Consider the following 12,549-nt stretch of genomic DNA (forward strand, 5'->3'; position numbering starts at 1 on the left):
GTCTGTACCATAAACCATATCCCGATGTGCCTCTCAAGTAGCGCAATACATGCTTGCCCGCCTTCCAGAAGAGCTTGGTAGGCTTAACCATAGCTTGTGAAAGCTGGTTAACTGCATGGCATATATTAGGTCGTGTATTGACCAAATACATCAGCGACCCCACCAACTGTCGATAAACAGTGGCATCCACTTCTTCTCCCGAAGTGGCATCCTCCTTCCTCCAACCTCCAGGAAGAGGAGTATCAATAGGCTTGTAGCCATGCATGTTGAACTTCTCCAGTATCTCCCGAGCATACTTGCCTTGAGAAAAAAACAGTCCACCACTGCGCTGCCATATTTCCAATCCTAGGAAATAGTGAAGGAGGCCCAAATCCTTCATCTCAAACTCTGTAGCAAGATCCTTCTTGCATGACAGTATCAACAGCTCATCACCCGTTAGAATCAAATCATCAACATACAATACAATGATAAGCAACTTACCCTCCACCACAATCTGGTATAGGTTAGGATCCGCCTCGCTCTTGGAGAATCCAAGTCCTATGAAATAGTTATCTATCCGTGTGTACCAAGCACGTGGTGCTTGCTTCAACCCATACAGCGCTCTCTTGAGCCTGCACACATGCGACTCGCTGCTGAAGACCTCAAAGCCTTCGGGTTGCTCAATGTACACCTCCTCCTCAATGACTCCGTTGAGGAACGCAGTCTTCACATCCATCTGATGAATGTGCCATCCCATCTGTGCTGAGAGAGCAAGAATCGTCCGTATGGAAGAATACCTTGCAACAGGTGCAAAGGTCTCCTCATAATCGATCCCCTCTATCTGTGAAAAACCTCGGGCAACAAATCTTGCCTTGTACTTCTCCACACTCCCGTCAGCTGCCTGCTTAACTTTGTAGATCCATCTCGAACCCACCACTGATTTCCCTTCCGGTCTAGGAACAATCTCCCATGCACTGTTTCTGACAATAGAATCATACTCTTCCACCATGGCGTCTACCCATGCAGGATCCTCCACAGCTTCCTCGAAAGAGGATGGCTCAGTCACAACACACTTGCTCATAAGAGCCATGTATCCAGTGTACCGATCAGGTGACTGTCTCTGCCTGCGTTGGGCTGTAGGTGGTCCTACAACTTTCTCTGCATCTTGAGCCAGTCGCTCAGCTTCTGTCAAGCACTTTCACCCTCTGATGGTTGGCGCTACATGAGTGGTCTCTTCCACTCCATGAACCTCGTCTTGTGGCTGATCCACGTCCTGAAGCTCATCCTTAGGAACTAATAGCTCCTCATCTGCATGCAAGTGTAGCTCCCTCTCAAGCAAACACTTCATGGCTTTCTCCTCCTGAAATTTTATATCCCGTCGCACGACAGTTTTACCACTGTCTGGCAAATACACACGATAGTTTTGGGGTGTATTAGTGTACCCCAAAAATATCCCAACCTCTGCGGTCAGCTCCAACTTCTTCCTGGCATCCTTCGTCACATGCATGTAAACGTTAGCACCAAAAATCCTCAAATGAGAAAGATCAGGCTTCTTACCAGAATAAGCCTCCTCAGGTGTACTCATGCCAAGTATCCTATGAGGACAACGGTTCTGCACATAAACTGCTGTATTGCATGCTTCCACCCACAAGTGAAGGGGTAGGACCTGATCATGTAACATTGCCCGTACAGCACCCATAATCGTTCTGTTCTTCCGCTCAGCTACCCCGTTTTGTTGTGGGTTAGGGGGAGCTATGAGCTCTCTTCGAATCCCTTCTGCCTTGCAGAAATCCTTGAACTCGTCCGAGATGTATTCACCACCATTATCACTCCTAAGAGCCTTCACCTTCTTCCTTGAATCCTTCTCGACCAGTGCTTTGAATTCACAGAACTTTGAATATGTCTCGCTCTTCTTCCGCATGAAGAAGATCCAGCACTTACGAGAGAAATCATCAACAAAAATCACATAATACCTGTGTTTTATTGTCGAAGCAACTGAGAAAGGTCCACACACGTCTGTGTGAATTCTCTCAAGGATCTTCGTGGCGCAACTATCCTTCTCGTGAAAGGTGGCTTTCACAAACTTCCCCAAAGTACACCCCTTGCACTGATCTGACTGCGCAAGTGTGCCTTTAGGAAGCCCTGTAGTGATCTGTTGCAGTATCTTCAAGGCTCCATGGTGAAGGTGACCCAATCTCCTGTGCCACAACTCGCCATCATCCTGACTCACCAATCCTTCTGCCTTGCCTGCCATTGTTGCACATCCATCTACATGCAACTGATAAAGGTTCCTCACTCGAACCCCTATCTTCTGGGTCTCACCAGTTGTCTTGCTGCGCAGGAAAGCCTTTACCTCACTGAAAACAACATCATACCCCTTGTCTTCTAACATCGCCACTGAGATAAGATTCTTCTTCAATCCTGGAACATGCATGACTTCCTTCAATATGAAGGGTTTACCAGACTCCCTCTCAAAGGAAATGGTACCTATACCGATCGCACTGTATCTACCATCATCGCCCATCTCGATGTGCACTCCAAGATCTTTGTCCTCCAGATCAAAGAACAAATCTCTATCTCCCGTCATGTGAAAAGACGCACCACTGTCTAAGAACCACATTGATCCCATCACACTTGAAACCAAGCATGCAATCAATGAAAAATCAAGCTCAAACTGTGAGGCTAGAGCCCCTCCTGTTGAAGACCCAGCAGCCTGCTTGTTCTTCTTCTTCTACGGACAATTAGTGGCATAGTGTCTGTGCTGGTGATAGTGAAAACACTTCACCTTGGACATATCCTGCTTCTTGCCTTTCGCACTAGACTGAGAAGCTTTCTTGCTCTTCCCTTTCTTTGCTTTGGCAGCCAAAGCACAATTCTCTTCATTAGCTCCCTTTGACGAAGATCCATCCCTGGTACTCCGCTTGATCTCCTCCTGCACAAGATCTGACCATAGTCTTTCCCATCCTGGCAATTTCTCCCGACCATTGACAGAGTCCTGATAGGAATGCCAACTCTTCGGAAGACCAAGGAGAGCCAAGCTCACCAAGTCCTCATCATCGACAGTAACCCCCACACTTCCCAGCTCATCTCGACACTGAGTGAACTTCGTAGATACTTGGGAATACTGTCACCCTTCTCGCATTTGATGTTTTTGAGTTTATCTTTGAGCGCCAGCTTCCTCTGATCGCTCTTGCTTTGGAATAATTCTGTTAATGATTTCCAAATCAAATATGGAGTAGCCTTTCCATGGAGGCTGGACACAATGTGATCCTTCACGCCCTCCAACAGAAGCCTTCAACATTTCGTGGTCTTCTTTTGCCAAACTTCCGCCTCAGCAGCATCAGTAGGCTTTGGGATATCCGTATCTATGAACTCCTTCAACCCGTTATCATCCAATACTACCTCCATCCTGTCCTTCCATGCAATATAGTTTGAGCTGCCCTCAAGAGCATACTCCAATCGCAATCCGTTGAAAGACATTGCTGCGTTGTCACCAAGAAAACACTGCTGCAAATTCGAATTCCACCAGCAACCAACTCAACCGCCTCGGATCTAAGATTCGTGAGAACACAATATTTCTCGTACAGAGATTGAATGTATGGGCATTCACCGGATATCTCACCTTCCAAAGGAAGGATGAATCCAGAGGCTACCTGGCCCGATTACAAACTCTGCCTGAAGAAATAGAATGTAAACACTTCCTTAATAGTAGATCTGATGATCAACAGCTCCGATACCATGTAGAAATTTTGAATAATTTAACACATATTCAATGGAGATTATCCTGATCATGTACTATTGTGGAATACATACACAATACATAAGCTCCTCTACATTGATCATCAATATAGCAGCATCAATAACAATAAAACATCAAGAGCATTCACACATTAACACAGTATGTAACCCGGGGAAAGCATCTCGCTAAAAACCACACACTATCTGTATATTAATGATTGAGAACATGTAACATTACAAAGTACAATGCTTATCACAAGCAATCCAGTACCAACTCCACCTGTTACACACAATACAGCTCAGATTTGATCTCCAAATCTATTCCACTGCTTGCCTGCCTCTCCAGCTCAATACTTGCTCAAGAACTGATGAGAATGGTTTACCAAACTTGTATTTCACCTGCAAAGAATCACTCACACTATGTTGGACATGAGCACAAGCTACAATTCTTGATATTGGCCAATTCATTGGCATACTCAATCCCTCTGATTGTGCAAATCATCATGCACAACTTATAGCAATCTGATCCTCTAACACCTGTCCCTGCTGAACTGAACATGCACTAACATGCAACTGAGTTAACTGATGTATTCTATAGTTGCATTATGAGTTAATAACTTGTGAATTAATTAATAACTAATTCACCCAACTCATCTCTAGTCTATTTGCCAGTTAGACTAAATACAACCAGTTTAACAAAGCTAAACTGAACACAACTCCATCAACTGCACCTCTAGTCCACTAAACTCAACTCACTTGAGTTCTAACTGAAGTCCTGCATGCAAATATTAGTCATCCCATAGGTAACCACGTATTTCCCTCTGGGATCTGCATGTACCACATCCGTAGCTCATCCTGAAGTGCTCCAAGAGAATAAGATCAAGTTTATAGTCCAAATATTATTATGAGACAATAATATTTGACTTTTCTATTTTTGACAGCCAGTCTAAAAATAGACTTTGATCACTCACACTGTGATCACTCACACTGTGGTCACCCACACTATGATCACTCATACTGTGGTCACCCACACTGTGATCATCCCTGCTGGGATCAAAAATAGAACTTGCGCCATAATTTGCCTGCGGGCCCACTTAGTGAAGGCGACTCTTTTCACTAAGCTCCATCATCTTGTTGCAATCTCAACACAAAGTACTCGTCAATTAGATCTATATTGGTAATATCAACACATATGGGTTGGAAGATACATCAGATGGATGTGAAGACAACCTTCCTTAATGGCATGATTGAGTAAGAGGTGTACATAGAGCAACCTGAATGTTTTGAAACCTTTGACCATGATTCGCATGTGTGCCTACTCAAGAGAGCGTTGTATGGGCTGAAGCAAGCACCCCATGCTTGGTACACCAAGATAGATAGCTACTTCACCTGGGTTGGCTTCAAGAAGAGTGAAGCGGATGCGAACCTATACCAATGGTGGAAGGTAAGTTGTTGATAATTCTACTTTATTTTGATGATCTCATACTGACAGATGATGATCAACTAATCAAATCTTGCAAGGAGGACCTTGCAAGAGAATTTGATATGAAGGACATGGGGCTCATACATTATTTTCTTGGCATGGAGGTATGTTAGGGAGATGGGGAGTTTTTTGTATCTCAGGGCAAGTATGGCAATGAGATACTCTGGACATTCCACATGGAGAGCAGTAAACCCATGGAGACTCCTCTAGCAAGTAACTGGAGAAAGGAGGATGTTACTTTAGGGGAAGTAGTGGAATCTGTTGTTTACAGGAAGCTTGTGGGTTCACTCATGTACTTGGTGAACACATGACTGAGTATGTGCTATGCAGTTAACCAACTTAGTCAAGTGATGGTTAAGCCTACCAAGCTGTATTGAAAAGCAACAAAGCATGTGTTGAGATTCCTCAGGGGAAATTCTCAGTATGGATTATTGTACATATGTAAAGAGGGAGTGAAGCTTCAAGCCTTCACTGATGCAGATTGGGCAGGGAGTCCATCCGACTAGAAGAGCACATTAGTAGGGATCTTCAGTATTAGGTCAGCAATAGTTTCTTGGTACAACATGAAACATAGATCAATTGCACTCAGCTCGGCAGAGGCAAAGTACATGGTTGCAAGTCAGGCAGCATGTGAGGCCATCTGGATGAGGAATATCCTGTTTGGTTTATTTGGTCAGAAAATGGATCCAACTATGATTTACAACGATAATCAAAGTTATATCAAACTATCTAAAAATCCAGTTTTTCATGATTGGTCCAAGCATATTGATATCGGATATCATCATCGCAAAGATTGTGTATTGAGGTGGATTATGTTGTTAGAGTAAATTCCCATGGAGGAGCAAGATGCTGACATTTTGACAAAGGCATTGTCAAGATGTAAATTTGAGCTTCATAGAGACAGGATCGGGGTAGCTGATAATCTCTTTCTTGTTGAGAGGGAGTGTTGAGAAATGGAAACAAGAAATTCCAGTTTAATTTGTCCTTGAATTAAACTAAGAATTAAAGTCGAATTCTATTCTCATAGTAACTTGTAAATAGTTAATTAAGTTTAATTAACTTAATTAGCCGAGGGATTTCGAGTTGGAAGTCTTTCTGTAGTCATGTATATGTTCTCCCTAAGTTTTAGGGGTCCAGTATGAGTTTAAATTGAGTTGGAAATTAGATCACTCAGTTTACTGAGTTAAGTTAAGTTATATTAGTTCTAAATTATTTTTGGAACTAATAGAGGAATAACAGTGAGTTGGTGCACTAATGCATGCACTAGTGCTACTCCACTTAAGTGAAGATTTCCTCATGAGAAGCTCATGCATGTCAGTTTAGAGAAAGACCCAGTTGAGACTAGAGTGCAGGGATAGTGTACTATCAATTGTATGATTTACTGAGTTATATAGATCATGCATGAAATTAGGAACTGAACCTAGTTTGGATTGTGCAGTTTTGGAAGCACTGGATTCCCATGAATATGGGTTATTCAGTCATAGGAATTATGCAAGGAAATAGGGGCTTGGAGAGAAGTAGGAGAGGCTAAGATTGGGATTGAGCTTGCATGTGATTTGGGAGATTGATTATACTTGTGCACAGATTGTTCTTGTGAGAACAAGCATTGTATTATAATCTTGGATTTCTAATTTAATGCAATACAAATAGTGGGGGTTTTCAGCTGAGGCTTTCCCCAGATATTTATTGTCTTATGTTCCATTGATTTATCTTCTTCTTGTTCTTATTGTTTTCATCGATCTGTTGGCTTCCACTAGTTGAAAGTAGAAGTAGATTCTTGTCCTGTGCTTTAGTAAATTGCGTGAGCTTGTGAATCTACAGGAAATTTCTACAGATGTGGAGGAGCATGTAGAGGCTCCTAACAAGAACTTCGGGGACCACTAGTAATATTTTCCAGTTATGTGGCTTTGATGAGAAGCATCAATGAGTTTGAGCCTTCTACCTTTGAGGTGGTAACAACCCAAGAGGTTTGTAGGGATACCATGGTGGAAGAGTATAATTCATCATGAGGAAAAATGTGTGGGACATAGTACTTAGGCATCAGGGGAATTTTGTGGTCACTTCTCCATGGATCTATAAGATCAAGCATGTAACATATGGTAGTATCAAGAAGTATAAAGCAAGGTTTGCAGGGAGAGGGTTCTCTCAGAAGCAGAGAGTGGATTATGAGGAGAAATTTGCACCCATCTCTAGATATAAATATATTAGGATAGTTATATATATTTCCCGAGAGATGGGGTAAAGGATTCATCAAAAGGATGTGAAGACTAACTTCCTCAATGGGGTAATTGAGGAAGAGGTGCATATTGAGTAGCCTTAGGGATTTGAGGTGCATGGTAGGGAGTCCCATATATGCAGAATAAATAAGGCCTTATATGGACTTAAGTAGGAACCTCACACATGTTACTCTAGGATTGATTGGTACCTACTTGGATTGGGATTCACCAAGAGTGAGGCATATTCTAACTTGTACTATGTACTTATTGATGGTGAGCTACTTATCTTGGCAATGTATGTTGATGATCTCTTTATAACAAGATTAGAGAAGCTCATAGATATGTGTGAGGAGTATTTTTATTCAAACTTCAAGATGAAGGATATTGGATTAATGCAATGCTTTTTAGGACTGGAGGTGTGGTAGCAACTAGGAGAGATTTTCCTAGGGCAGGGTAAGTATGCAATTGATATTTTGAATAAATCCAAAATGGAATATTGCAGGATGATGTCTAAACCCATGATTATTAACTTGAAGAAGCTTAATGATTTTGAGAGTGAGTTGGTAGATCCGACATTGTATAAATAGTTGATCAGATCATTGATTTATCTAGTCAACACTAGGTGAGATATTTTTTTATTATTATGAATACACTCATCCAATTCATGGTGGAGCCAAGGAGGGTTCAATGGGTGCCAACAAAGCATGTTTTTAGGTAACCCTTTGGTGCAACATGCTATGGACTAAGATATGCCAGAGTTGGGGGAGTATAGTTGCAAGGGTATACAGGTTCAGATTAGGCTGGGAGTGAACTGTATAAGAAGAGTACATCCATATGTTGTTTTAGCTTGGGGTCAACAATGATCTTATGGTTTAGCAAGAAGTAACACTCAATGGAACTTAGATCAACAGAGGCAGAGTACATGGAAACAAGTCAGGTAAGTTGAGATGACGTATGGATTTACAAGATGCTCTTAGGGTTGTTTGTTCTTAATATGGGGCCTACAATGATTCACTATGAAAATCAAAGCTACATTAAGATTTCATAGAATATAGTGTTTCATGATAGATCCAAGAACATAGATATCATCACTTCATCAGAGACATTATTTAGAGAGGTGCTATAAAATTCTAGTACATTTTCATAGGGGAGTAGGTAGCAGATATTCTCACCAAGCCCCTAGAGAATGATAAATTTGTGTTCTAAAGGGATAACCTTGGCGTGGTGGAGAATCCCCTGCTAGGAGGGAGTGTTGATATTTTAGCTTCAGAATTTCTTCTGCATAAAGTGGTGCCTTGCATGCAGGAGAATAAGTTATCTTTAGGTGGTTGTTGGAGAGCAGAAACTAATATGATCCCTTCCTAAGTTTTAACTTAGGAAAAACTAAATTGATTAATTATTTAATTAATGTTGACTTTGGGATAACTTTTTTCTAAGGATAAATATTTAATTATTTAAGTGACTCATATATAATCTCCATTGTTGATCTAAGAAGGATGGGATTTAATCGTAGATGTCTATCACTTTGGATATTAGGGATTTGGCCAATGGAGTCATTATAAAAAGAACCTATGGGAGAAGATGAAGACACGATTATAGTTCTATTGTTGAGAGAGTGATTTTTTCAAGAAGTGAGAGACGCCATAGTTGAAGAGAAGGGAAAAGGATTGCAACAAGGGAACTCCATGAGAAGTTTTTAGGGAGGCCAAGTTTATGAGAGAGAGGTAGAGTTAGCTAAATAGGAGGGTTGAGTTATTAGAGGACGACTAAAATATCCAAGGGCCAAATTTCTCAAGTGGAATGTGACCGTATGGGAAGAAAAGGAGGGGAAACATTGCTGGTGAGGGTGGCTAAATTATCTAAGGGGAAAATTCTTCAAGAGGGCCAATTTTCAGTGGGTTGAATGCCTCAAGGCTGGTTAAAAGGTTCTAGTAGTTGTAATTTTTCTATGTATTCTCTATGGGTCTAGGCCCTAATTTTCCTAAGTAATATAAAGTGAAGGAATATTATGTTGTGCATAAATTTATGTTATAATGTGACTGATTTCCCTATTTTTTTTCTACTTCATTTTAATTTCTATAAGTTAAAATCCTAATGACTTTATTTTCCAACAATTTTTAGATTTTATTGAGTAAATAATTTCTAGGTAAAAAGAATTGTTGAGGTATAAATAAATCATATATTGTGTTCAAAAATTAGCATATATGATTGAGGGGAATATCTCAACAAATATGTTTCTCGGAATGAAAATGATATCCTAAACACGAAACCAAACATGGCTGATCACATTCAAAATTTCTAGAATTTGAATGTGATTAAGGCATATTAGGAGAAAGCAGAGATGGCTCAAAAAATTTAATTATCATGTCTCCTTGATCTTGATATGGTCTGTATATCTCATTGATAGCAATGTCCTCTCCTTCAACCTGAACAAAAATATCATGCTTTTCTTTAATACAGTCCATTTGGTAATCAAGGATGGCCTTATATTCTTTCCCATAGTGAGCCTCTTCATCAACTTCAATATCAGTGTCATAAATTATATATTTAGTAAAATGATGACCACTCACATCCCACCTCCCTTCATCCACATGTATAAATTCATCGATGTTGATCTCTAGGGGATTAATAATATCCTCATTTTCATGGGATTAATTAGAGGTATTATCAAACTGGATATCCATGAAAATGGTGAAACTTACCTCATCTTCGCATGGAAATGTATGGATTTTAGTATATATTTCTTCATAAACACCAAAACATTTTCTTGGATCATCTTCTTTATAATCTCCTTTAATACATTCTTCATGATGACTTGGAAAAGTATCTCCCTCCTGCTCATGATAATCCTCTTGGTCCAACCCCTTTTTGGCACCTTCAAAAGCTTTATGGGATCTTCTTATTCAAGGATCTTAATTAAATATTGAATATTTTAGTCATAATTATGAGATATTTATCTACAAAACTTGTTAAAATTATTAAATTAAACTCATTATGGAATATATCCTTTTTTGGCAGTGAAAAAATTTAAGCCTCTCTTTGATTTTTCTCAAAAGTTTCGACAAATAATCTTATCAATGCATATTCATAATGCACATTACGTTTTGTGGCATATTTCATGAATTTCACCATGTAGTCAATAGTTTATGACATGATACCATTGAATTTGGGACAATTTTTATAACAATATGAGAAAAAATGCTTTTGAAATCCCAAGACATCCTTAATATCCAATTAGTGTCACTTATTATGCAACTATTAGTGAATTGTTTCTTTTCCCAGAAGATTTTCATAATATGTGAATATTGAGTCGTTGAGGTGAATTAAGATTACCTTAATAAATGTCTACTTCGCCCTAAAAGCATGAAAACTATAAATTTTAATGAATAACTAAGTCTTAATTCTTCCAATGGAGTCACGAGATGAGAAAATTTATCCTTGTCTATGGGATAAGGTCAATTGATAAAATGAAGCTAAGAATTCAAATAATGAGGGGGTTGAATCAACTTCTCCCCCACAATGACATTATAAATGTTGCTGCAAAATGTAGTAGGCCTTGTGAAGGGACTCACAAGGCAAGGGATAAATCCTATGGAAACAATGAGGAAGGATTGCCACTGTCACATCAACAATATTCCTCACATTGTTTAGTGGAATTTTACCACAGGGGAATCTTCCCAGCATTCACCTATAAGGGTATTCTAATTAAATGGATCAAGGTGATATGAACAACCTAGGGAAAAATTCCTTAAAATTGAAATAGGCTTACATATTATGTATAAAGGTATAAGTATTCTAACTCTAAACTAACTAAGGACTTCTACAAGTTAGGATTTATTGATATGTAATGATAAAGGAGTGTCTAGACATGTAGAAGTCAAAGAAAATATTCCTTTAATGAATTAAATCAACAAAGGAATAGTGAAACCCTCATATAGGCTTCAGAAGCTTGGCTAACGACTAGGGTTTCAATGACACAAAGGAGCTTGGAAAAGATGATGTAAGCCATAATTAAGGATATTTTACAAAAAATAATATTATTTTGTATTTAAAACGTTTATGAAGGAAAACATTGGAGTTCCATCTACAAGAAACCACCCTAACTCAACTCTATGGAAAATTGACCATAAAAAATCCCTAACAACTCGCCTCAAAAATCCTAGGAGGTTTAAGAAAAGAAAAATATTTAGGTTTTGATAGTTTTTTATCAAAACAACCCTAGCCAATGCCTAATCCTACTTGGGATAATGGATTTTTAGGGAAAATTTTAAAGGAAGATGAAAATTGAATGGAGTAGGGGGGGATATTTTTCCTCTTGTAAAACCCTAGCTATCTTTTTGTGAGTGGGGAAATTAAATATAGAATATGCACCCAAGAAATTATTCTATATATTTCATGGAAAAATATTTTTTAAATGTGAAACTTCACCAAGATTTCCAACAAACAATATGCACTTAGTCATGGAACATTTAGAAACCCTAACATAAATCCATTTTCATACAAAATATAGAAAAATAAGAAATAAACTCACAAATTCTGCAAAGAAAGGCTTATATCAATATCGAAAATGAGTATCCAATGAAAAAATCAATCTCTGATATAAAAATGCTCCATAAAATCACATTTTTCCAAGTAGCGAAATAGACAAAGGAAATTCACACTCTTTGTATGGATGTTGAATTTACATGTGTGATGGTGAAAAGAAGTGGAGGAGTCCTATATTTATATGAGGTATATATCTTCACTTTTACAAAATAAGAAGCCTGTAATCCATAAAAGCAATTTTGAAAATGAGTATTTGACAAGAAAAGGGGATACAAGTCAACTCGATAGCTCAAAAAAAAAATAGTGCCATAAATGCCCACGCATATGGCTCAATATCCTCCAAAAGCATGATGTTGAGAAATAAATGTCACAACAATATGTGGAATGGGCTAAGAATATTCCTCATAATCATAATCAACACCAATTCTTAATGGGGAGCCTCAATAAGTTCCTTCATTACTAAGAACCATGCTCTAGGTGGCCTACATCACCCTCTTAAGGGATAGATGGGTGACATGGCACTATCTCTCTTTAACGTTTGGGCTCCAAGAATGAGTAAAAATCCTCTATTTTCATCCTGGGGATAAC

The sequence above is a fragment of the Pinus tabuliformis genome, chromosome 7 (genome assembly GCF_031772625.1).
Source record: "Pinus tabuliformis cultivar Carrire ecotype Pingquan chromosome 7, CPIR1, whole genome shotgun sequence".
Taxonomy (NCBI): Eukaryota; Viridiplantae; Streptophyta; class Pinopsida; order Pinales; family Pinaceae; genus Pinus; species Pinus tabuliformis.